This window comes from Lithobates pipiens, unplaced genomic scaffold, assembly GCF_037356315.1.
Source record: "Lithobates pipiens isolate NorthernLeopardFrog02 unplaced genomic scaffold, aLitPip1_a1.2 Scaffold_16, whole genome shotgun sequence".
NCBI lineage: Eukaryota > Metazoa > Chordata > Amphibia > Anura > Ranidae > Lithobates > Lithobates pipiens.
This window is the reverse complement of record NW_027507748.1, coordinates 202502535-202527061: the sequence shown is the minus strand read 5'-3', so window position 1 is coordinate 202527061 and position 24527 is coordinate 202502535. Positions and strand designations below refer to the sequence as shown.

Sequence of the window (24527 nt, the reverse complement as noted above, 5' to 3'; positions counted from 1 at the left end):
ATTTTTCCTTGGGTTCCGTGAGCGTTGTTTCAGTTTTGCAATTCCTCCAAGCGCAGAAGCCAAAGGAAAAACATTGGCAGCTACTGCGTGTCACACTGCAAATAATCTTCCCACATAGAAGTATAATGTCATTTTTTAACTTTTCATCTGACAAATACAAAAAAAAAAAAAGCATAGTTTTCAAAATAGACAAAAACACAAACTTGCAAACTCAGCTGTTTTTAAAACAAAAATAGACATTTAGCATTCAAACAACCACTCTGAATGAGTTCCCGCCAGCCATCTTCCCATCAGGAAAGATGACCAAGTCATCAAATGGTGGCAGCATCTGCAGAGAGCAGCACTGCCAACAGCAGTCCTAATGTGACAAGAACCCTAAAATTCATCATCGTGGAAGGTGAGTATGGACACTTTCGAACACATTTCTCCCTTTGCATTCTACAGAAATGATCCCTGAAAATATAGTCCTACCTTGACAAATCAAAGATTTCAGCAACATTTTAATCACTATTCCTTCAACAAATTGTGAACATGTTTGTCAAAATCCAATGTAAACTACTTGTAGAAATCAAGTAGTAATAATTAATATGCCTGTTTGCCAATGTCCTATTCTAAAGAAAAATAATTTTGCAATTCTTTTCTCTCAAATTGTAACATTTCTTGATGCCTTATATTGGCTATCTTGATTCTTTTGGATGTCCTTTTGGTAAGCCGAGCAACGTTTTAACAGCACCTCACAGTCTTGTTCAGCGCAGTAACAGGAGAAACTAAAGCACAGATGGAGTATTTTTGTTTCCACCACTTTAAAAACAGAATGGTCTGGCATGTTTCTTTTGCTTCCGAAAGAATGGTTTGTCAGTGATGACAGTATTTTCTTTATCTTTTTAACATATAAAGCACCATAATTTTTCCTTGGGTTCCGTGAGCGTTGTTTCAGTTTTGCAATTCCTCCAAGCGCAGAAGCCAAAGGAAAAACATTCGCAGCTACTGCCTGTCACACTGCAAATAATCTTCCCACATAGAAGTATAATGTCATTTTTTTCCTTTCCATCTGACAAATACAAAAAAAAAAAAAAAAAAGCATAGTTTTCAAAATAGACAAAAACACAAACTTGCCAACTCAGCTGTTTTTAAAACAAAAATAGACATTTAGCATTCAAACAACCACTCTGAATGAGTTCCCGCCAGCCATCTTCCCATCAGGAAAGATGACCAAGTCATCAAATGGTGGCAGCATCTGCAGAGAGCAGCACTGCCAACAGCAGTCCTAATGAGACAAGAACCCTAAAATTCATCATCGTGGAAGGTGAGTATGGACACTTTCGAGCACATCTCTCTCTTTGCATTCTACAGAAATGATCCCTGAAAATATAGTCCTACCTTGACAAATCAAAGATTTCAGCAACATTTTAATCACTATTCCTTCAACAAATTGTGAACATGTTTGTCCAAATCCAATGTAAACTACTTGTAGAAATCAAGTAGTAATAATTAATATGCCTGTTTGCCAATGTCCTATTCTAAAGAAAAATAATTTTGCAATTCTTTTCTCTCAAATTGTAACATTTCTTGATGCCTTATATTGGCTATCTTGATTCTTTTGGATGTCCTTTTGGTAAGCCGAGCAAAGTTTTAACAGCACCTCACAGTCTTGTTCAGCGCAGTAACAGGAGAAACTAAAACACAGATGGAGTATTTTTGTTTCCACCACTTTAAAAACAGAATGGTCTGGCATGTTTCTTTTGCTTCCGAAAGAATGGTTTGTCAGTGATGACAGTATTTTCTTTATCTTTTTAACATATAAAGCACCATAATTTTTCCTTGGGTTCCGTGAGCGTTGTTTCAGTTTTGCAATTCCTCCAAGCGCAGAAGCCAAAGGAAAAACATTCGCAGCTACTGCCTGTCACACTGCAAATAATCTTCCCACATAGAAGTATAATGTCATTTTTTTCCTTTCCATCTGACAAATACAAAAAAAAAAAAAAAAAAGCATAGTTTTCAAAATAGACAAAAACACAAACTTGCAAACTCAGCTGTTTTTAAAACAAAAATAGACATTTAGCATTCAAACAACCACTCTGAATGAGTTCCCGCCAGCCATCTTCCCATCAGGAAAGATGACCAAGTCATCAAATGGTGGCAGCATCTGCAGAGAGCAGCACTGCCAACAGCAGTCCTAATGAGACAAGAACCCTAAAATTCATCATCGTGGAAGGTGAGTATGGACACTTTCGAGCACATTTCTCCCTTTGCATTCTACAGAAATGATCCCTGTAAATATAGTCCTACCTTGACAAATCAAAGATTTCAGCAACATTTTAATCACTAATCCTTCAACAAATTGTGAACATGTTTGTCAAAATCCAATGTAAACTACTTGTAGAAATCAAGTAGTAATAATTAATATGCCTGTTTGCCAATGTCCTATTCTAAAGAAAAATTATTTTGCAATTCTTTTCTCTCAAATTGTAACATTTCTTGATGCCTTATATTGGCTATCTTGATTCTTTTGGATGTCCTTTTGGTAAGCCGAGCAAAGTTTTAACAGCACCTCACAGTCTTGTTCAGCGCAGTAACAGGAGAAACTAAAACACAGATGGAGTATTTTTGTTTCCACCACTTTAAAAACAGAATGGTCTGGCATCTTTCTTTTGCTTCTGAAAGAATGGTTTGTCAGTGATGACAGTATTTTCTTTATCTTTTTAACATATAAAGCACCATAATTTTTCCTTGGGTTCCGTGAGCGTTGTTTCAGTTTTGCAATTCCTCCAAGCGCAGAAGCCAAAGGAAAAACATTGGCAGCTACTGCGTGTCACACTGCAAATAATCTTCCCACATAGAAGTATAATGTCATTTTTTTCCTTTCCATCTGACAAATACAAAAAAAAAAAAAAGCATAGTTTTCAAAATAGACAAAACCACAAACTTGCAAACTCAGCTGTTTTTTAAAAAAAAATAGACATTTAGCATTCAAACAACCACTCTGAATGAGTTACCGCCAGCCATCTTCCCATCAGGAAAGATGACCAAGTCATCAAATGGTGGCAGCATCTGCAGAGAGCAGCACTGCCAACAGCAGTGCTAATGAGACAAGAACCCTAAAATTCATCATCGTGGAAGGTGAGTATGGACACTTTCGAGCACATTTCTCCCTTTGCATTCTACAGAAATGATCCCTGAAAATATAGTCCTACCTTGACAAATCAAAGATTTCAGCAACATTTTAATCACTATTCCTTCAACAAATTGTGAACATGTTTGTCAAAATCCAATGTAAACTACTTGTAGAAATCAAGTAGTAATAATTAATATGCCTGTTTGCCAATGTCCTATTCTAAAGAAAAATAATTTTGCAATTCTTTTCTCTCAAATTGTAACATTTCTTGATGCCTTATATTGGCTATCTTGATTCTTTTGGATGTCCTTTTGGTAAGCCGAGCAAAGTTTTAACAGCACCTCACAGTCTTGTTCAGCGCAGTAACAGGAGAAACTAAAACACAGATGGAGTATTTTTGTTTCCACCACTTTAAAAACAGAATGGTCTGGCATGTTTCTTTTGCTTCCGAAAGAATGGTTTGTCAGTGATGACAGTATTTTCTTTATCTTTTTAACATATAAAGCACCATAATTTTTCCTTGGGTTCCGTGAGCGTTGTTTCAGTTTTGCAATTCCTCCAAGCGCAGAAGCCAAAGGAAAAACATTGGCAGCTACTGCGTGTCACACTGCAAATAATCTTCCCACATAGAAGTATAATGTCATTTTTTTCCTTTCCATCTGACAAATACAAAAAAAAAAAAAGCATAGTTTTCAAAATAGACAAAACCACAAACTTGCAAACTCAGCTGTTTTTTAAAAAAAAATAGACATTTAGCATTCAAACAACCACTCTGAATGAGTTCCCGCCAGCCATCTTCCCATCAGGAAAGATGACCAAGTCATCAAATGGTGGCAGCATCTGCAGAGAGCAGCACTGCCAACAGCAGTCCTAATGAGACAAGAACCCTAAAATTCATCATCGTGGAAGGTGAGTATGGACACTTTCGAGCACATTTCTCCCTTTGCATTCTACAGAAATGATCCCTGAAAATATAGTCCTACCTTGACAAATCAAAGATTTCAGCAACATTTTAATCACTATTCCTTCAACAAATTGTGAACATGTTTGTCAAAATCCAATGTAAACTACTTGTAGAAATCAAGTAGTAATAATTAATATGCCTGTTTGCCAATGTCCTATTCTAAAGAAAAATAATTTTGCAATTCTTTTCTCTCAAATTGTAACATTTCTTGATGCCTTATATTGGCTATCTTGATTCTTTTGGATGTCCTTTTGGTAAGCCGAGCAAAGTTTTAACAGCACCTCACAGTCTTGTTCAGCGCAGTAACAGGAGAAACTAAAACACAGATGGAGTATTTTTGTTTCCACCACTTTAAAAACAGAATGGTCTGGCATGTTTCTTTTGCTTCCGAAAGAATGGTTTGTCAGTGATGACAGTATTTTCTTTATCTTTTTAACATATAAAGCACCATAATTTTTCCTTGGGTTCCGTGAGCGTTGTTTCAGTTTTGCAATTCCTCCAAGCGCAGAAGCCAAAGGAAAAACATTGGCAGCTACTGCGTGTCACACTGCAAATAATCTTCCCACATAGAAGTATAATGTCATTTTTTTCCTTTCCATCTGACAAATACAAAAAAAAAAAAAAGCATAGTTTTCAAAATAGACAAAAACACAAACTTGCAAACTCAGCTGTTTTTAAAACAAAAATAGACATTTAGCATTCAAACAACCACTCTGAATGAGTTCCCACCAGCCATCTTCCCATCAGGAAAGATGACCAAGTCATCAAATGGTGGCAGCATCTGCAGAGAGCAGCACTGCCAACAGCAGTCCTAATGAGACAAGAACCCTAAAATTCATCATCGTGGAAGGTGAGTATGGACACTTTCGAGCACATTTCTCCCTTTGCATTCTACAGAAATGATCCCTGAAAATATAGTCCTACCTTGACAAATCAACGATTTCAGCAACATTTTAATCACTATTCCTTCAACAAATTGTGAACATGTTTGTCAAAATCCAATGTAAACTACTTGTAGAAATCAAGTAGTAATAATTAATATGCCTGTTTGCCAATGTCCTATTCTAAAGAAAAATAATTTTGCAATTCTTTTCTCTCAAATTGTAACATTTCTTGATGCCTTATATTGGCTATCTTGATTCTTTTGGATGTCCTTTTGGTAAGCCGAGCAAAGTTTTAACAGCACCTCACAGTCTTGTTCAGCGCAGTAACAGGAGAAACTAAAACACAGATGGAGTATTTTTGTTTCCACCACTTTAAAAACAGAATGGTCTGGCATGTTTCTTTTGCTTCCGAAAGAATGGTTTGTCAGTGATGACAGTATTTTCTTTATCTTTTTAACATATAAAGCACCATAATTTTTCCTTGGGTTCCGTGAGCGTTGTTTCAGTTTTGCAATTCCTCCAAGCGCAGAAGCCAAAGGAAAAACATTGGCAGCTACTGCGTGTCACACTGCAAATAATCTTCCCACATAGAAGTATAATGTCATTTTTTTCCTTTCCATCTGACAAATACAAAAAAAAAAAGCATAGTTTTCAAAATAGACAAAAACACAAACTTGCAAACTCAGCTGTTTTTAAAACAAAAATAGACATTTAGCATTCAAACAACCACTCTGAATGAGTTCCCGCCAGCCATCTTCCCATCAGGAAAGATGACCAAGTCATCAAATGGTGGCAGCATCTGCAGAGAGCAGCACTGCCAACAGCAGTCCTAATGAGACAAGAACCCTAAAATTCATCATCGTGGAAGGTGAGCATGGACACTTTCGAGCACATTTCTCCCTTTGCATTCTACAGAAATGATCCCTGAAAATATAGTCCTACCTTGACAAATCAAAGATTTCAGCAACATTTTAATCACTATTCCTTCAACAAATTGTGAACATGTTTGTCAAAATCCAATGTAAACTACTTGTAGAAATCAAGTAGTAATAATTAATATGCCTGTTTGCCAATGTCCTATTCTAAAGAAAAATAATTTTGCAATTCTTTTCTCTCAAATTGTAACATTTCTTGATGCCTTATATTGGCTATCTTGATTCTTTTGGATGTCCTTTTGGTAAGCCGAGCAAAGTTTTAACAGCACCTCACAGTCTTGTTCAGCGCAGTAACAGGAGAAACTAAAACACAGATGGAGTATTTTTGTTTCCACCACTTTAAAAACAGAATGGTCTGGCATGTTTCTTTTGCTTCCGAAAGAATGGTTTGTCAGTGATGACAGTATTTTCTTTATCTTTTTAACATATAAAGCACCATAATTTTTCCTTGGGTTCCGTGAGCGTTGTTTCAGTTTTGCAATTCCTCCAAGCGCAGAAGCCAAAGGAAAAACATTGGCAGCTACTGCGTGTCACACTGCAAATAATCTTCCCACATAGAAGTATAATGTCATTTTTTTCCTTTCCATCTGACAAATACAAAAAAAAAAAAAAAAAAAGCATAGTTTTCAAAATAGACAAAAACACAAACTTTCAAACTCTGCTGTTTTTAAAACAAAAATAGACATTTAGCATTCAAACAACCACTCTGAATGAGTTCCCGCCAGCCATCTTCCCATCAGGAAAGATGACCAAGTCATCAAATGGTGGCAGCATCTGCAGAGAGCAGCACTGCCAACAGCAGTCCTAATGAGACAAGAACCCTAAAATTCATCATCGTGGAAGGTGAGTATGGACACTTTCGAGCACATTTCTCCCTTTGCATTCTACAGAAATGATCCTTGAAAATATAGTCCTACCTTGACAAATCAAAGATTTCAGCAACATTTTAATCACTATTCCTTCAACAAATTGTGAACATGTTTGTCAAAATCCAATGTAAACTACTTGTAGAAATCAAGTAGTAATAATTAATATGCCTGTTTGCCAATGTCCTATTCTAAAGAAAAATAATTTTGCAATTCTTTTCTCTCAAATTGTAACATTTCTTGATGCCTTATATTGGCTATCTTGATTCTTTTGGATGTCCTTTTGGTAAGCCGAGCAAAGTTTTAACAGCACCTCACAGTCTTGTTCAGCGCAGTAACAGGAGAAACTAAAACACAGATGGAGTATTTTTGTTTCCACCACTTTAAAAACAGAATGGTCTGGCATGTTTCTTTTGCTTCCGAAAGAATGGTTTGTCAGTGATGACAGTATTTTCTTTATCTTTTTAACATATAAAGCACCATAATTTTTCCTTGGGTTCCGTGAGCGTTGTTTCAGTTTTGCAATTCCTCCAAGCGCAGAAGCCAAAGGAAAAACATTGGCAGCTACTGCGTGTCACACTGCAAATAATCTTCCCACATAGAAGTATAATGTCATTTTTTTCCTTTCCATCTGACAAATACAAAAAAAAAAAGCATAGTTTTCAAAATAGAGAAAAACACAAACTTGCAAACTCTGCTGTTTTTAAAACAAAAATAGACATTTAGCATTCAAACAACCACTCTGAATGAGTTCCCGCCAGCCATCTTCCCATCAGGAAAGATGACCAAGTCATCAAATGGTGGCAGCATCTGCAGAGAGCAGCACTGCCAACAGCAGTCCTCATGAGACAAGAACCCTAAAATTCATCATCGTGGAAGGTGAGTATGGACACTTTCGAGCACATTTCTCCCTTTGCATTCTACAGAAATGATCCCTGAAAATATAGTCCTACCTTGACAAATCAAAGATTTCAGCAACATTTTAATCACTATTCCTTCAACAAATTGTGAACATGTTTGTCAAAATCCAATGTAAACTACTTGTAGAAATCAAGTAGCAATAATTAATATGCCTGTTTGCCAATGTCCTATTCTAAAGAAAAATAATTTTGCAATTCTTTTCTCTCAAATTGTAACATTTCTTGATGCCTTATATTGGCTATCTTGATTCTTTTGGATGTCCCTTTGGTAAGCCGAGCAAAGTTTTAACAGCACCTCACAGTCTTGTTCAGCGCAGTAACAGGAGAAACTAAAACACAGATGGAGTATTTTTGTTTCCACCACTTTAAAAACAGAATGGTCTGGCATGTTTCTTTTGCTTCCGAAAGAATGGTTTGTCAGTGATGACAGTATTTTCTTTATCTTTTTAACATATAAAGCACCATAATTTTTCCTTGGGTTCCGTGAGCGTTGTTTCAGTTTTGCAATTCCTCCAAGCGCAGAAGCCAAAGGAAAAACATTGGCAGCTACTGCCTGTCACACTGCAAATAATCTTCCCACATAGAAGTATAATGTAATTTTTTTCCTTTCCATGTGACAAATACAGAAAAAAAAAAAAAAAGCATAGTTTTCAAAATAGACAAAAACACAAACTTGCAAACTCAGCTGTTTTTAAAACAAAAATAGACATTTAGCATTCAAACAACCACTCTGAATGAGTTCCCGCCAGCCATCTTCCCATCAGGAAAGATGACCAAGTCATCAAATGGTGGCAGCATCTGCAGAGAGCAGCACTGCCAACAGCAGTCCTAATGAGACAAGAACCCTAAAATTCATCATCGTGGAAGGTGAGTATGGACACTTTCAAGCACATTTCTCCCTTTGCATTCTACAGAAATGATCCCTGAAAATATGGTCCTACCTTGACAAATCAAAGATTTCAGCAACATTTTAATCACTATTCCTTCAACAAATTGTGAACATGTTTGTCAAAATCCAATGTAAACTACTTGTAGAAATCAAGTAGTAAAAATTAATATGCCTGTTTGCCAATGTCCTATTCTAAAGAAAAATAATTTTGCAATTCTTTTCTCTCAAATTGTAACATTTCTTGATGCCTTATATTGGCTATCTTGATTCTTTTGGATGTCCTTTTGGTAAGCCGAGCAAAGTTTTAACAGCACCTCACAGTCTTGTTCAGCGCAGTAACAGGAGAAACTAAAACACAGATGGAGTATTTTTGTTTCCACCACTTTAAAAACAGAATGGTCTGGCATGTTTCTTTTGCTTCCGAAAGAATGGTTTGTCAGTGATGACAGTATTTTCTTTATCTTTTTAACATATAAAGCACCATAATTTTTCCTTGGGTTCCGTGAGCGTTGTTTCAGTTTTGCAATTCCTCCAAGCGCAGAAGCCAAAGGAAAAACATTGGCAGCTACTGCGTGTCACACTGCAAATAATCTTCCCACATAGAAGTATAATGTCATTTTTTAACTTTTCATCTGACAAATACAAAAAAAAAAAAAGCATAGTTTTCAAAATAGACAAAAACACAAACTTGCAAACTCAGCTGTTTTTAAAACAAAAATAGACATTTAGCATTCAAACAACCACTCTGAATGAGTTCCCGCCAGCCATCTTCCCATCAGGAAAGATGACCAAGTCATCAAATGGTGGCAGCATCTGCAGAGAGCAGCACTGCCAACAGCAGTCCTAATGTGACAAGAACCCTAAAATTCATCATCGTGGAAGGTGAGTATGGACACTTTCGAACACATTTCTCCCTTTGCATTCTACAGAAATGATCCCTGAAAATATAGTCCTACCTTGACAAATCAAAGATTTCAGCAACATTTTAATCACTATTCCTTCAACAAATTGTGAACATGTTTGTCAAAATCCAATGTAAACTACTTGTAGAAATCAAGTAGTAATAATTAATATGCCTGTTTGCCAATGTCCTATTCTAAAGAAAAATAATTTTGCAATTCTTTTCTCTCAAATTGTAACATTTCTTGATGCCTTATATTGGCTATCTTGATTCTTTTGGATGTCCTTTTGGTAAGCCGAGCAACGTTTTAACAGCACCTCACAGTCTTGTTCAGCGCAGTAACAGGAGAAACTAAAACACAGATGGAGTATTTTTGTTTCCACCACTTTAAAAACAGAATGGTCTGGCATGTTTCTTTTGCTTCCGAAAGAATGGTTTGTCAGTGATGACAGTATTTTCTTTATCTTTTTAACATATAAAGCACCATAATTTTTCCTTGGGTTCCGTGAGCGTTGTTTCAGTTTTGCAATTCCTCCAAGCGCAGAAGCCAAAGGAAAAACATTCGCAGCTACTGCCTGTCACACTGCAAATAATCTTCCCACATAGAAGTATAATGTCATTTTTTTCCTTTCCATCTGACAAATACAAAAAAAAAAAAAAAAAAGCATAGTTTTCAAAATAGACAAAAACACAAACTTGCCAACTCAGCTGTTTTTAAAACAAAAATAGACATTTAGCATTCAAACAACCACTCTGAATGAGTTCCCGCCAGCCATCTTCCCATCAGGAAAGATGACCAAGTCATCAAATGGTGGCAGCATCTGCAGAGAGCAGCACTGCCAACAGCAGTCCTAATGAGACAAGAACCCTAAAATTCATCATCGTGGAAGGTGAGTATGGACACTTTCGAGCACATCTCTCTCTTTGCATTCTACAGAAATGATCCCTGAAAATATAGTCCTACCTTGACAAATCAAAGATTTCAGCAACATTTTAATCACTATTCCTTCAACAAATTGTGAACATGTTTGTCCAAATCCAATGTAAACTACTTGTAGAAATCAAGTAGTAATAATTAATATGCCTGTTTGCCAATGTCCTATTCTAAAGAAAAATAATTTTGCAATTCTTTTCTCTCAAATTGTAACATTTCTTGATGCCTTATATTGGCTATCTTGATTCTTTTGGATGTCCTTTTGGTAAGCCGAGCAAAGTTTTAACAGCACCTCACAGTCTTGTTCAGCGCAGTAACAGGAGAAACTAAAACACAGATGGAGTATTTTTGTTTCCACCACTTTAAAAACAGAATGGTCTGGCATGTTTCTTTTGCTTCCGAAAGAATGGTTTGTCAGTGATGACAGTATTTTCTTTATCTTTTTAACATATAAAGCACCATAATTTTTCCTTGGGTTCCGTGAGCGTTGTTTCAGTTTTGCAATTCCTCCAAGCGCAGAAGCCAAAGGAAAAACATTCGCAGCTACTGCCTGTCACACTGCAAATAATCTTCCCACATAGAAGTATAATGTCATTTTTTTCCTTTCCATCTGACAAATACAAAAAAAAAAAAAAAAAAGCATAGTTTTCAAAATAGACAAAAACACAAACTTGCAAACTCAGCTGTTTTTAAAACAAAAATAGACATTTAGCATTCAAACAACCACTCTGAATGAGTTCCCGCCAGCCATCTTCCCATCAGGAAAGATGACCAAGTCATCAAATGGTGGCAGCATCTGCAGAGAGCAGCACTGCCAACAGCAGTCCTAATGAGACAAGAACCCTAAAATTCATCATCGTGGAAGGTGAGTATGGACACTTTCGAGCACATTTCTCCCTTTGCATTCTACAGAAATGATCCCTGTAAATATAGTCCTACCTTGACAAATCAAAGATTTCAGCAACATTTTAATCACTATTCCTTCAACAAATTGTGAACATGTTTGTCAAAATCCAATGTAAACTACTTGTAGAAATCAAGTAGTAATAATTAATATGCCTGTTTGCCAATGTCCTATTCTAAAGAAAAATTATTTTGCAATTCTTTTCTCTCAAATTGTAACATTTCTTGATGCCTTATATTGGCTATCTTGATTCTTTTGGATGTCCTTTTGGTAAGCCGAGCAAAGTTTTAACAGCACCTCACAGTCTTGTTCAGCGCAGTAACAGGAGAAACTAAAACACAGATGGAGTATTTTTGTTTCCACCACTTTAAAAACAGAATGGTCTGGCATGTTTCTTTTGCTTCCGAAAGAATGGTTTGTCAGTGATGACAGTATTTTCTTTATCTTTTTAACATATAAAGCACCATAATTTTTCCTTGGGTTCCGTGAGCGTTGTTTCAGTTTTGCAATTCCTCCAAGCGCAGAAGCCAAAGGAAAAACATTGGCAGCTACTGCGTGTCACACTGCAAATAATCTTCCCACATAGAAGTATAATGTCATTTTTTTCCTTTCCATCTGACAAATACAAAAAAAAAAAAAAGCATAGTTTTCAAAATAGACAAAAACACAAACTTGCAAACTCAGCTGTTTTTAAAACAAAAATAGACATTTAGCATTCAAACAACCACTCTGAATGAGTTCCCGCCAGCCATCTTCCCATCAGGAAAGATGACCAAGTCATCAAATGGTGGCAGCATCTGCAGAGAGCAGCACTGCCAACAGCAGTCCTAATGAGACAAGAACCCTAAAATTCATCATCGTGGAAGGTGAGCATGGACACTTTCGAGCACATTTCTCCCTTTGCATTCTACAGAAATGATCCCTGAAAATATAGTCCTACCTTGACAAATCAACGATTTCAGCAACATTTTAATCACTATTCCTTCAACAAATTGTGAACATGTTTGTCAAAATCCAATGTAAACTACTTGTAGAAATCAAGTAGTAATAATTAATATGCCTGTTTGCCAATGTCCTATTCTAAAGAAAAATAATTTTGCAATTCTTTTCTCTCAAATTGTAACATTTCTTGATGCCTTATATTGGCTATCTTGATTCTTTTGGATGTCCTTTTGGTAAGCCGAGCAACGTTTTAACAGCACCTCACAGTCTTGTTCAGCGCAGTAACAGGAGAAACTAAAACACAGATGGAGTATTTTTGTTTCCACCACTTTAAAAACAGAATGGTCTGGCATGTTTCTTTTGCTTCCGAAAGAATGGTTTGTCAGTGATGACAGTATTTTCTTTATCTTTTTAACATATAAAGCACCATAATTTTTCCTTGGGTTCCGTGAGCGTTGTTTCAGTTTTGCAATTCCTCCAAGCGCAGAAGCCAAAGGAAAAACATTCGCAGCTACTGCCTGTCACACTGCAAATAATCTTCCCACATAGAAGTATAATGTCATTTTTTTCCTTTCCATCTGACAAATACAAAAAAAAAAAAAAAAAAGCATAGTTTTCAAAATAGACAAAAACACAAACTTGCCAACTCAGCTGTTTTTAAAACAAAAATAGACATTTAGCATTCAAACAACCACTCTGAATGAGTTCCCGCCAGCCATCTTCCCATCAGGAAAGATGACCAAGTCATCAAATGGTGGCAGCATCTGCAGAGAGCAGCACTGCCAACAGCAGTCCTAATGAGACAAGAACCCTAAAATTCATCATCGTGGAAGGTGAGTATGGACACTTTCGAGCACATTTCTCTCTTTGCATTCTACAGAAATGATCCCTGAAAATATAGTCCTACCTTGACAAATCAAAGATTTCAGCAACATTTTAATCACTATTCCTTCAACAAATTGTGAACATGTTTGTCCAAATCCAATGTAAACTACTTGTAGAAATCAAGTAGTAATAATTAATATGCCTGTTTGCCAATGTCCTATTCTAAAGAAAAATAATTTTGCAATTCTTTTCTCTCAAATTGTAACATTTCTTGATGCCTTATATTGGCTATCTTGATTCTTTTGGATGTCCTTTTGGTAAGCCGAGCAAAGTTTTAACAGCACCTCACAGTCTTGTTCAGCGCAGTAACAGGAGAAACTAAAACACAGATGGAGTATTTTTGTTTCCACCACTTTAAAAACAGAATGGTCTGGCATGTTTCTTTTGCTTCCGAAAGAATGGTTTGTCAGTGATGACAGTATTTTCTTTATCTTTTTAACATATAAAGCACCATAATTTTTCCTTGGGTTCCGTGAGCGTTGTTTCAGTTTTGCAATTCCTCCAAGCGCAGAAGCCAAAGGAAAAACATTCGCAGCTACTGCCTGTCACACTGCAAATAATCTTCCCACATAGAAGTATAATGTCATTTTTTTCCTTTCCATCTGACAAATACAAAAAAAAAAAAAAAAAAGCATAGTTTTCAAAATAGACAAAAACACAAACTTGCAAACTCAGCTGTTTTTAAAACAAAAATAGACATTTAGCATTCAAACAACCACTCTGAATGAGTTCCCGCCAGCCATCTTCCCATCAGGAAAGATGACCAAGTCATCAAATGGTGGCAGCATCTGCAGAGAGCAGCACTGCCAACAGCAGTCCTAATGAGACAAGAACCCTAAAATTCATCATCGTGGAAGGTGAGTATGGACACTTTCGAGCACATTTCTCCCTTTGCATTCTACAGAAATGATCCCTGTAAATATAGTCCTACCTTGACAAATCAAAGATTTCAGCAACATTTTAATCACTATTCCTTCAACAAATGGTGAACATGTTTGTCAAAATCCAATGTAAACTACTTGTAGAAATCAAGTAGTAATAATTAATATGCCTGTTTGCCAATGTCCTATTCTAAAGAAAAATTATTTTGCAATTCTTTTCTCTCAAATTGTAACATTTCTTGATGCCTTATATTGGCTATCTTGATTCTTTTGGATGTCCTTTTGGTAAGCCGAGCAAAGTTTTAACAGCACCTCACAGTCTTGTTCAGCGCAGTAACAGGAGAAACTAAAACACAGATGGAGTATTTTTGTTTCCACCACTTTAAAAACAGAATGGTCTGGCATGTTTCTTTTGCTTCCGAAAGAATGGTTTGTCAGTGATGACAGTATTTTCTTTATCTTTTTAACATATAAAGCACCATAATTTTTCCTTGGGTTCCGTGAGCGTTGTTTCAGTTTTGCAATTCCTCCAAGCGCAGAAGCCAAAGGAAAAACATTGGCAGCTACTGCGTGTCACACTGCAAATAATCTTCCCACATAGAAGTATAATGTCATTTTTTTCCTTTCCATCTGACAAATACAAAAAAAAAAAAAAAGCATAGTTTTCAAAATAGACAAAAACACAAACTTGCAAACTCAGCTGTTTTTAAAACAAAAATAGACATTTAGCATTCAAACAACCACTCTGAATGAGTTCCCGCCAGCCATCTTCCCATCAGGAAAGATGACCAAGTCATCAAATGGTGGCAGCATCTGCAGAGAGCAGCACTGCCAACAGCAGTCCTAATGAGACAAGAACCCTAAAATTCATCATCGTGGAAGGTGAGCATGGACACTTTCGAGCACATTTCTCCCTTTGCATTCTACAGAAATGATCCCTGAAAATATAGTCCTACCTTGACAAATCAACGATTTCAGCAACATTTTAATCACTATTCCTTCAACAAATTGTGAACATGTTTGTCAAAATCCAATGTAAACTACTTGTAGAAATCAAGTAGTAATAATTAATATGCCTGTTTGCCAATGTCCTATTCTAAAGAAAAATAATTTTGCAATTCTTTTCTCTCAAATTGTAACATTTCTTGATGCCTTATATTGGCTATCTTGATTCTTTTGGATGTCCTTTTGGTAAGCCGAGCAAAGTTTTAACAGCACCTCACAGTCTTGTTCAGCGCAGTAACAGGAGAAACTAAAACACAGATGGAGTATTTTTGTTTCCACCACTTTAAAAACAGAATGGTCTGGCATGTTTCTTTTGCTTCCGAAAGAATGGTTTGTCAGTGATGACAGTATTTTCTTTATCTTTTTAACATATAAAGCACCATAATTTTTCCTTGGGTTCCGTGAGCGTTGTTTCAGTTTTGCAATTCCTCCAAGCGCAGAAGCCAAAGGAAAAACATTGGCAGCTACTGCGTGTCACACTGCAAATAATCTTCCCACATAGAAGTATAATGTAATTTTTTTCCTTTCCATCTGACAAATACAAAAAAAAAAAAAGCATAGTTTTCAAAATAGACAAAAACACAAACTTGCAAACTCAGCTGTTTTTAGAACAAAAATAGACATTTAGCATTCAAACAACCACTCTGAATGAGTTCCCGCCAGCCACCTTCCCATCAGGAAAGATGACCAAGTCATCAAATGGTGGCAGCATCTGCAGAGAGCAGCACTGCCAACAGCAGTCCTAATGAGACAAGAACCCTAAAATTCATCATCGTGGAAGGTGAGTATGGACACTTTCGAGCACATTTCTCCCTTTGCATTCTACAGAAATGATCCCTGAAAATATAGTCCTACCTTGACAAATCAACGATTTCAGCAACATTTTAATCACTATTCCTTCAACAAATTGTGAACATGTTTGTCAAAATCCAATGTAAACTACTTGTAGAAATCAAGTAGTAATAATTAATATGCCTGTTTGCCAATGTCCTATTCTAAAGAAAAATAATTTTGCAATTCTTTTCTCTCAAATTGTAACATTTCTTGATGCCTTATATTGGCTATCTTGATTCTTTTGGATGTCCTTTTGGTAAGCCGAGCAAAGTTTTAACAGCACCTCACAGTCTTGTTCAGCGCAGTAACAGGAGAAACTAAAACACAGATGGAGTATTTTTGTTTCCACCACTTTAAAAACAGAATGGTCTGGCATGTTTCTTTTGCTTCCGAAAGAATGGTTTGTCAGTGATGACAGTATTTTCTTTATCTTTTTAACATATAAAGCACCATAATTTTTCCTTGGGTTCCGTGAGCGTTGTTTCAGTTTTGCAATTCCTCCAAGCGCAGAAGCCAAAGGAAAAACATTGGCAGCTACTGCGTGTCACACTGCAAATAATCTTCCCACATAGAAGTATAATGTCATTTTTTTCCTTTCCATCTGACAAATACAAAAAAAAAAAAAAAGCATAGTTTTCAAAATAGACAAAAACACAAACTTGCAAACTCAGCTGTTTTTAAAACAAAAATAGACATTTAGCATTCAAACAACCACTCTGAATGAGTTCCCGCCAGCCATCTTCCCATCAGGAAAGATGACCAAGTCATCAAATGGTGGCAGCATCTGCAGAGAGCAGCACTGCCAACAGCAGTCCTAATGAGACAAGAACCCTAAAATTCATCATCGTGGAAGGTGAGCATGGACACTTTCGAGCACATTTCTCCCTTTGCATTCTACAGAAATGATCCCTGAAAATATAGTCCTACCTTGACAAATCAACGATTTCAGCAACATTTTAATCACTATTCCTTCAACAAATTGTGAACATGTTTGTCAAAATCCAATGTAAACTACTTGTAGAAATCAAGTAGTAATAATTAATATGCCTGTTTGCCAATGTCCTATTCTAAAGAAAAATAATTTTGCAATTCTTTTCTCTCAAATTGTAACATTTCTTGATGCCTTATATTGGCTATCTTGATTCTTTTGGATGTCCTTTTGGTAAGCCGAGCAAAGTTTTAACAGCACCTCACAGTCTTGTTCAGCGCAGTAACAGGAGAAACTAAAACACAGATGGAGTATTTTTGTTTCCACCACTTTAAAAACAGAATGGTCTGGCATGTTTCTTTTGCTTCCGAAAGAATGGTTTGTCAGTGATGACAGTATTTTCTTTATCTTTTTAACATATAAAGCACCATAATTTTTCCTTGGGTTCCGTGAGCGTTGTTTCAGTTTTGCAATTCCTCCAAGCGCAGAAGCCAAAGGAAAAACATTGGCAGCTACTGCGTGTCACACTGCAAATAATCTTCCCACATAGAAGTATAATGTAATTTTTTTCCTTTCCATCTGACAAATACAAAAAAAAAAAAAAGCATAGTTTTCAAAATAGACAAAAACACAAACTTCCAAACTCAGCTGTTTTTAGAACAAAAATAGACATTTAGCATTCAAACAACCACTCTGAATGAGTTCCCGCCAGCCACCTTCCCATCAGGAAAGATGACCAAGTCATCAAATGGTGGCAGCATCTGCAGAGAGCAGCACTGCCAACAGCAGTCCTAATGAGACAAGAACCCTAAAATTCATCATCGTGGAAGGTGAGTATGGACACTTTCGAGCACATTTCTCCCTTTGCATTCTACAGAAATCATCCCTGAAAATATAGTCCTACCTTGACAAATCAACGATTTCAGCAACATTTTAATCACTATTCCTTCAACAAATTGTGAACATGTTTGTCAAAATCCAATGTAAACTACTTGTAGAAATCAAGTAGTAATAATTAATATGCCTGTTTGCCAATGTCCTATTCTAAAGAAAAATAATTTTGCAATTCTTTTCTCTCAAATTGTAACATTTCTTGATGCCTTATATTGGCTATCTTGATTCTTTTGGATGTCCTTTTGGTAAGCCGAGCAAAGTTTTAACAGCACCTCACAGTCTTGTTCAGCGCAGTAACAGGAGAAACTAAAACACAGATGGAGTATTTTTGTTTCCACCACTTTAAAAACAGAATGGTCTGGCATGTTTCTTTTGCTTCCGAAAGAATGGTTTGTCAGTGATGACAGTATTTTCTTTATCTTTTTAACATATAAAGCACCATAATTTTTCCTTGGGTTCCGTGAGCGTTGTTTCAGTTTTGCAATTCCTCCAAGCGCAGAAGCCAAAGGAAAAACATTGGCAGCTACTGCGTGTCACACTGCAAATAATCTTCCCACATAGAAGTATAATGTCATTTTTTTCCTTTTCATCTGACAAATACAAAAAAAAAAAAAAGCATAGTTTTCAAAATAGACAAAAACACAAACTTGCAAACTCAGCTGTTTTTAAAACAAAAATAGACATTTAGCATTCAAACAACCAGTCTGAATGAGTTCCCGCCAGCCATCTTCCCATCAGGAAAGATGACCAAGTCATCAAATGGTGGCAGCATCTGCAGAGAGCAGCACTGCCAACAGCAGTCCTAATGAGACAAGAACCCTAAAATTCATCATCGTGGAAGGTGAGTATGGACACTTTCGAGCACATTTCTCCCTTTGCATTCTACAGAAATGATCCCTGAAAATATAGTCCTACCTTGACAAATCAACGATTTCAGCAACATTTTAATCACTATTCCTTCAACAAATTGTGAACATGTTTGTCAAAATCCAATGTAAACTACTTGTAGAAATCGAGTAGTAATAATTAATATGCCTGTTTGCCAATGTCCTATTCTAAAGAAAAATAATTTTGCAATTCTTTTCTCTCAAATTGTAACATTTCTTGATGCCTTATATTGGCTATCTTGATTCTTTTGGATGTCCTTTTGGTAAGCCGAGCAAAGTTTTAACAGCACCTCACAGTCTTGTTCAGCGCAGTAACAGGAGAAACTAAAACACAGATGGAGTATTTTTGTTTCCACCACTTTAAAAACAGAATGGTCTGGCATGTTTCTTTTGCTTCCGAAAGAATGGTTTGTCAGTGATGACAGTATTTTCTTTATCTTTTTAACATATAAAGCACCATAATTTTTCCTTGGGTTCCGTGAGCGTTGTTTCAGTTTTGCAATTCCTCCAAGCGCAGAAGCCAAAGGAAAAACATTGGCAGCTACTGCGTGTCACACTGCAAATAATCTTCCCACATAGTAGTATAATGTCATTTTTTTCCTTTCCATCTGACAAATACAAAAAAAAAATAAGCATAGTTTTCAAAATAGACAAAAACACAAACTTGCAAACTCAGCTGTTTTTAAAACAAAAATAGACATTTAGCATTCAAACAACCACTCTGAATGAGTTCCCGCCAGCCATCTTCCCATCAGGAAAGATGACCAAGTCATCAAATGGTGGCAGCATCTGCAGAGAGCAGCACTGCCAACAGCAGTCCTAATGAGACAAGAACCCTAAAATTCATCATCGTGGAAGGTGAGTATGGACACTTTCGAGCACATTTCTCCCTTTGCATTCTACAGAAATCATCCCTGAAAATATAGTCCTACCTTGACAAATCAACGATTTCAGCAACATTTTAATCACTATTCCTTCAACAAATTGTGAACATGTTTGTCAAAATCCAATGTAAACTACTTGTAGAAATCAAGTAGTAATAATTAATATGCCTGTTTGCCAATGTCCTATTCTAAAGAAAAATAATTTTGCAATTCTTTTCTCTCAAATTGTAACATTTCTTGATGCCTTATATTGGCTATCTTGATTCTTTTGGATGTCCTTTTGGTAAGCCGAGCAAAGTTTTAACAGCACCTCACAGTCTTGTTCAGCGCAGTAACAGGAGAAACTAAAACACAGATGGAGTATTTTTGTTTCCACCACTTTAAAAACAGAATGGTCTGGCATGTTTCTTTTGATTCCGAAAGAATGGTTTGTCAGTGATGACAGTATTTTCTTTATCTTTTTAACATATAAAGCACCATAATTTTTCCTTGGGTTCCGTGAGCGTTGTTTCAGTTTTGCAATTCCTCCAAGCGCAGAAGCCAAAGGAAAAACATTGGCAGCTACTGCGTGTCACACTGCAAATAATCTTCCCACATAGAAGTATAATGTCATTTTTTTCCTTTCCATCTGACAAATACAAAAAAAAAAAAAAGCATAGTTTTCAAAATAGACAAAAACACAAACTTGCAAACTCAGCTGTTTTTAAAACAAAAATAGACATTTAGCATTCAAACAACCACTCTGAATGAGTTCCCGCCAGCCACCTTCCCATCAGGAAAGATGACCAAGTCATCAAATGGTGGCAGCATCTGCAGAGAGCAGCACTGCCAACAGCAGTCCTAATGAGACAAGAACCCTAAAATTCATCATCGTGGAAGGTGAGTATGGACACTTTCGAGCACATTTCTCCCTTTGCATTCTACAGAAATCATCCCTGAAAATATAGTCCTACCTTGACAAATCAACGATTTCAGCAACATTTTAATCACTATTCCTTCAACAAATTGTGAACATGTTTGTCAAAATCCAATGTAAACTACTTGTAGAAATCAAGTAGTAATAATTAATATGCCTGTTTGCCAATGTCCTATTCTAAAGAAAAATAATTTTGCAATTCTTTTCTCTCAAATTGTAACATTTCTTGATGCCTTATATTGGCTATCTTGATTCTTTTGGATGTCCTTTTGGTAAGCCGAGCAAAGTTTTAACAGCACCTCACAGTCTTGTTCAGCGCAGTAACAGGAGAAACTAAAACACAGATGGAGTATTTTTGTTTCCACCACTTTAAAAACAGAATGGTCTGGCATGTTTCTTTTGATTCCGAAAGAATGGTTTGTCAGTGATGACAGTATTTTCTTTATCTTTTTAACATATAAAGCACCATAATTTTTCCTTGGGTTCCGTGAGCGTTGTTTCAGTTTTGCAATTCCTCCAAGCACAGAAGCCAAAGGAAAAACATTGGCAGCTACTGCGTGTCACACTGCAAATAATCTTCCCACATAGAAGTATAATGTCATTTTTTTCCTTTCCATCTGACAAATACAAAAAAAAAAAAAAGCATAGTTTTCAAAATAGACAAAAACACAAACTTGCAAACTCAGCTGTTTTTAAAACAAAAATAGACATTTAGCATTCAAACAACCACTCTGAATGAGTTCCCGCCAGCCACCTTCCCATCAGGAAAGATGACCAAGTCATCAAATGGTGGCAGCATCTGCAGAGAGCAGCACTGCCAACAGCAGTCCTAATGAGACAAGAACCCTAAAATTCATCATCGTGGAAGGTGAGTATGGACACTTTCGAGCACATTTCTCCCTTTGCATTCTACAGAAATGATCCCTGAAAATATAGTCCTACCTTGACAAATCAAAGATTTCAGCAACATTTTAATCACTATTCCTTCAACAAACTGTGAACATGTTTGTCAAAATGCAATGTAAACTACTTGTAGAAATCAAGTAGTAATAATTAATATGCCTGTTTGCCAATGTCCTATTCTAAAGAAAAATAATTTTGCAATTCTTTTCTCTCAAATTGTAACATTTCTTGATGCCTTATATTGGCTATCTTGATTCTTTTGGATGTCCTTTTGGTAAGCCGAGCAAAGTTTTAACAGCACCTCACAGTCTTGTTCAGCGCAGTAACAGGAGAAACTAAAACACAGATGGAGTATTTTTGTTTCCACCACTTTAAAAACAGAATGGTCTGGCATGTTTCTTTTGCTTCCGAAAGAATGGTTTGTCAGTGATGACAGTATTTTCTTTATCTTTTTAACATATAAAGCACCATAATTTTTCCTTGGGTTCCGTGAGCGTTGTTTCAGTTTTGCAATTCCTCCAAGCGCAGAAGCCAAAGGAAAAACATTGGCAGCTACTGCGTGTCACACTGCAAATAATCTTCCCACATAGAAGTATAATGTCATTTTTTTCCTTTCCATCTGACAAATACAAAAAAAAAAAAAAGCATAGTTTTCAAAATAGACAAAAACACAAACTTACAAACTCAGCTGTTTTTAAAACAAAAATAGACATTTAGCATTCAAACAACCACTCTGAATGAGTTCGCGCCAGCCATCTTCCCATCAGGAAAGATGACCAAGTCATCAAATGGTGGCAGCATCTGCAGAGAGCAGCACTGCCAACAGCAGTCCTAATGAGACAAGAACCCTAAAATTCATCATCGTGGAAGGTGAGTATGGACACTTTCGAGCACATTTCTCCCTTTGCATTCTACAGAAACAATCCCTGAAAATATAGTCCTACCTTGACAAATCTAAGATTTCAGCAACATTTTAATCACTATTCCTTCAACAAATTGTGAACATGTTTGTCAAAATCCAATGTAAACTACTTGTAGAAATCAAGTAGTAATAATTAATATGCCTGTTTGCCAATGTCCTATTCTAAAGAAAAATAATGTTGCAATTCTTTTCTCTCAAATTGTAACATTTCTTGATGCCTTATATTGGCTATCTTGATTCTTTTGGATGTCCTTTTGGTAAGCCGAGCAAAGTTTTAACAGCACCTCACAGTCTTGTTCAGCGCAGTAACAGGAGAAACTAAAACACAGATGGAGTATTTTTGTTTCCACCACTTTAAAAACAGAATGGTCTGGCATGTTTCTTTTGCTTCCGAAAGAATGGTTTGTCAGTGATGACAGTATTTTCTTTATCTTTTTAACATATAAAGCACCATAATTTTTCCTTGGGTTCCGTGAGCGTTGTTTCAGTTTTGCAATTCCTCCAAGCGCAGAAGCCAAAGGAAAAACATTGGCAGCTACTGCGTGTCACACTGCAAATAATCTTCCCACATAGAAGTATAATGTCATTTTTTTCCTTTCCATCTGACAAATACAAAAAAAAAAAAAAGCATAGTTTTCAAAATAGACAAAAACACAAACTTGCAAACTCAGCTGTTTTTAAAACAAAAATAGACATTTAGCATTCAAACAACCACTCTGAATGAGTTCCCGCCAGCCACCTTCCCATCAGGAAAGATGACCAAGTCATCAAATGGTGGCAGCATCTGCAGAGAGCAGCACTGCCAACAGCAGTCCTAATGAGACAAGAACCCTAAAATTCATCATCGTGGAAGGTGAGTATGGACACTTTCGAGCACATTTCTCCCTTTGCATTCTACAGAAATGATCCCTGAAAATATAGTCCTACCTTGACAAATCAAAGATTTCAGCAACATTTTAATCACTATTCCTTCAACAAACTGTGAACATGTTTGTCAAAATGCAATGTAAACTACTTGTAGAAATCAAGTAGTAATAATTAATATGCCTGTTTGCCAATGTCCAATTCTAAAGAAAAATAATTTTGCAATTCTTTTCTCTCAAATTGTAACATTTCTTGATGCCTTATATTGGCTATCTTGATTCTTTTGGATGTCCTTTTGGTAAGCCGAGCAAAGTTTTAACAGCACCTCACAGTCTTGTTCAGCGCAGTAACAGGAGAAACTAAAACACAGATGGAGTATTTTTGTTTCCACCACTTTAAAAACAGAATGGTCTGGCATGTTTCTTTTGCTTCCGAAAGAATGGTTTGTCAGTGATGACAGTATTTTCTTTATCTTTTTAACATATAAAGCACCATAATTTTTCCTTGGGTTCCGTGAGCGTTGTTTCAGTTTTGCAATTCCTCCAAGCGCAGAAGCCAAAGGAAAAACATTCGCAGCTACTGCCTGTCACACTGCAAATAATCTTCCCACATAGAAGTATAATGTCATTTTTTTCCTTTCCATCTGACAAATACAAAAAAAAAAAAAAAAAAGCATAGTTTTCAAAATAGACAAAAACACAAACTTGCAAACTCAGCTGTTTTTAAAACAAAAATAGACATTTAGCATTCAAACAACCACTCTGAATGAGTTCCCGCCAGCCATCTTCCCATCAGGAAAGATGACCAAGTCATCAAATGGTGGCAGCATCTGCAGAGAGCAGCACTGCCAACAGCAGTCCTAATGAGACAAGAACCCTAAAATTCATCATCGTGGAAGGTGAGTATGGACACTTTCGAGCACATTTCTCCCTTTGCATTCTACAGAAATGATCCCTGTAAATATAGTCCTACCTTGACAAATCAAAGATTTCAGCAACATTTTAATCACTATTCCTTCAACAAATTGTGAACATGTTTGTCAAAATCCAATGTAAACTACTTGTAGAAATCAAGTAGTAATAATTAATATGCCTGTTTGCCAATGTCCTATTCTAAAGAAAAATTATTTTGCAATTCTTTTCTCTCAAATTGTAACATTTCTTGATGCCTTATATTGGCTATCTTGATTCTTTTGGATGTCCTTTTGGTAAGCCGAGCAAAGTTTTAACAGCACCTCACAGTCTTGTTCAGCGCAGTAACAGGAGAAACTAAAACACAGATGGAGTATTTTTGTTTCCACCACTTTAAAAACAGAATGGTCTGGCATGTTTCTTTTGCTTCCGAAAGAATGGTTTGTCAGTGATGACAGTATTTTCTTTATCTTTTTAACATATAAAGCACCATAATTTTTCCTTGGGTTCCGTGAGCGTTGTTTCAGTTTTGCAATTCCTCCAAGCGCAGAAGCCAAAG

At 36.3% G+C, this 24527-nt stretch overlaps 27 non-coding genes across 27 annotated transcripts; all 27 read right to left on the bottom strand.

Moving 5' to 3' along the window:
* Positions 1-254: 254 nt before the first annotated feature.
* Positions 255-469, bottom strand: LOC143984513 (small nucleolar RNA U3). The gene has a single exon (XR_013274899.1). It is a non-coding gene; the product is annotated as a small nucleolar RNA U3 (small nucleolar RNA).
* A 694-nt stretch (positions 470-1163) lies between these two features.
* On the bottom strand, positions 1164-1378 carry LOC143984795 (small nucleolar RNA U3). Its single transcript, XR_013275145.1, has one exon. It is a non-coding gene; the product is annotated as a small nucleolar RNA U3 (small nucleolar RNA).
* A 694-nt stretch (positions 1379-2072) lies between these two features.
* On the bottom strand, positions 2073-2287 carry LOC143984841 (small nucleolar RNA U3). Its single transcript, XR_013275184.1, has one exon. It is a non-coding gene; the product is annotated as a small nucleolar RNA U3 (small nucleolar RNA).
* A 690-nt stretch (positions 2288-2977) lies between these two features.
* LOC143985151 (small nucleolar RNA U3) lies at positions 2978-3192 on the bottom strand. The gene has a single exon (XR_013275450.1). It is a non-coding gene; the product is annotated as a small nucleolar RNA U3 (small nucleolar RNA).
* A 689-nt stretch (positions 3193-3881) lies between these two features.
* LOC143984580 (small nucleolar RNA U3) lies at positions 3882-4096 on the bottom strand. Its single transcript, XR_013274958.1, has one exon. It is a non-coding gene; the product is annotated as a small nucleolar RNA U3 (small nucleolar RNA).
* A 690-nt stretch (positions 4097-4786) lies between these two features.
* On the bottom strand, positions 4787-5001 carry LOC143984898 (small nucleolar RNA U3). Its single transcript, XR_013275234.1, has one exon. It is a non-coding gene; the product is annotated as a small nucleolar RNA U3 (small nucleolar RNA).
* A 687-nt stretch (positions 5002-5688) lies between these two features.
* On the bottom strand, positions 5689-5903 carry LOC143984770 (small nucleolar RNA U3). The gene has a single exon (XR_013275122.1). It is a non-coding gene; the product is annotated as a small nucleolar RNA U3 (small nucleolar RNA).
* Positions 5904-6598: 695 nt separating this feature from the next.
* On the bottom strand, positions 6599-6813 carry LOC143984949 (small nucleolar RNA U3). The gene has a single exon (XR_013275278.1). It is a non-coding gene; the product is annotated as a small nucleolar RNA U3 (small nucleolar RNA).
* Positions 6814-7500: 687 nt separating this feature from the next.
* Positions 7501-7715, bottom strand: LOC143984530 (small nucleolar RNA U3). Its single transcript, XR_013274914.1, has one exon. It is a non-coding gene; the product is annotated as a small nucleolar RNA U3 (small nucleolar RNA).
* A 693-nt stretch (positions 7716-8408) lies between these two features.
* On the bottom strand, positions 8409-8623 carry LOC143984550 (small nucleolar RNA U3). The gene has a single exon (XR_013274932.1). It is a non-coding gene; the product is annotated as a small nucleolar RNA U3 (small nucleolar RNA).
* A 689-nt stretch (positions 8624-9312) lies between these two features.
* Positions 9313-9527, bottom strand: LOC143984512 (small nucleolar RNA U3). The gene has a single exon (XR_013274898.1). It is a non-coding gene; the product is annotated as a small nucleolar RNA U3 (small nucleolar RNA).
* Positions 9528-10221: 694 nt separating this feature from the next.
* LOC143984794 (small nucleolar RNA U3) lies at positions 10222-10436 on the bottom strand. Its single transcript, XR_013275144.1, has one exon. It is a non-coding gene; the product is annotated as a small nucleolar RNA U3 (small nucleolar RNA).
* Positions 10437-11130: 694 nt separating this feature from the next.
* LOC143984840 (small nucleolar RNA U3) lies at positions 11131-11345 on the bottom strand. The gene has a single exon (XR_013275183.1). It is a non-coding gene; the product is annotated as a small nucleolar RNA U3 (small nucleolar RNA).
* A 690-nt stretch (positions 11346-12035) lies between these two features.
* LOC143984769 (small nucleolar RNA U3) lies at positions 12036-12250 on the bottom strand. The gene has a single exon (XR_013275121.1). It is a non-coding gene; the product is annotated as a small nucleolar RNA U3 (small nucleolar RNA).
* A 694-nt stretch (positions 12251-12944) lies between these two features.
* LOC143984515 (small nucleolar RNA U3) lies at positions 12945-13159 on the bottom strand. Its single transcript, XR_013274901.1, has one exon. It is a non-coding gene; the product is annotated as a small nucleolar RNA U3 (small nucleolar RNA).
* A 694-nt stretch (positions 13160-13853) lies between these two features.
* LOC143984839 (small nucleolar RNA U3) lies at positions 13854-14068 on the bottom strand. The gene has a single exon (XR_013275182.1). It is a non-coding gene; the product is annotated as a small nucleolar RNA U3 (small nucleolar RNA).
* A 691-nt stretch (positions 14069-14759) lies between these two features.
* Positions 14760-14974, bottom strand: LOC143984767 (small nucleolar RNA U3). Its single transcript, XR_013275120.1, has one exon. It is a non-coding gene; the product is annotated as a small nucleolar RNA U3 (small nucleolar RNA).
* A 689-nt stretch (positions 14975-15663) lies between these two features.
* Positions 15664-15878, bottom strand: LOC143984852 (small nucleolar RNA U3). The gene has a single exon (XR_013275194.1). It is a non-coding gene; the product is annotated as a small nucleolar RNA U3 (small nucleolar RNA).
* A 691-nt stretch (positions 15879-16569) lies between these two features.
* On the bottom strand, positions 16570-16784 carry LOC143984766 (small nucleolar RNA U3). The gene has a single exon (XR_013275119.1). It is a non-coding gene; the product is annotated as a small nucleolar RNA U3 (small nucleolar RNA).
* A 690-nt stretch (positions 16785-17474) lies between these two features.
* LOC143985112 (small nucleolar RNA U3) lies at positions 17475-17689 on the bottom strand. The gene has a single exon (XR_013275416.1). It is a non-coding gene; the product is annotated as a small nucleolar RNA U3 (small nucleolar RNA).
* A 690-nt stretch (positions 17690-18379) lies between these two features.
* LOC143985115 (small nucleolar RNA U3) lies at positions 18380-18594 on the bottom strand. Its single transcript, XR_013275419.1, has one exon. It is a non-coding gene; the product is annotated as a small nucleolar RNA U3 (small nucleolar RNA).
* A 689-nt stretch (positions 18595-19283) lies between these two features.
* LOC143985062 (small nucleolar RNA U3) lies at positions 19284-19498 on the bottom strand. Its single transcript, XR_013275373.1, has one exon. It is a non-coding gene; the product is annotated as a small nucleolar RNA U3 (small nucleolar RNA).
* A 690-nt stretch (positions 19499-20188) lies between these two features.
* On the bottom strand, positions 20189-20403 carry LOC143985111 (small nucleolar RNA U3). The gene has a single exon (XR_013275415.1). It is a non-coding gene; the product is annotated as a small nucleolar RNA U3 (small nucleolar RNA).
* A 690-nt stretch (positions 20404-21093) lies between these two features.
* LOC143984851 (small nucleolar RNA U3) lies at positions 21094-21308 on the bottom strand. Its single transcript, XR_013275193.1, has one exon. It is a non-coding gene; the product is annotated as a small nucleolar RNA U3 (small nucleolar RNA).
* Positions 21309-21998: 690 nt separating this feature from the next.
* LOC143985212 (small nucleolar RNA U3) lies at positions 21999-22213 on the bottom strand. The gene has a single exon (XR_013275503.1). It is a non-coding gene; the product is annotated as a small nucleolar RNA U3 (small nucleolar RNA).
* A 690-nt stretch (positions 22214-22903) lies between these two features.
* LOC143984850 (small nucleolar RNA U3) lies at positions 22904-23118 on the bottom strand. The gene has a single exon (XR_013275192.1). It is a non-coding gene; the product is annotated as a small nucleolar RNA U3 (small nucleolar RNA).
* Positions 23119-23812: 694 nt separating this feature from the next.
* LOC143984838 (small nucleolar RNA U3) lies at positions 23813-24027 on the bottom strand. The gene has a single exon (XR_013275181.1). It is a non-coding gene; the product is annotated as a small nucleolar RNA U3 (small nucleolar RNA).
* Positions 24028-24527: the final 500 nt, after the last annotated feature.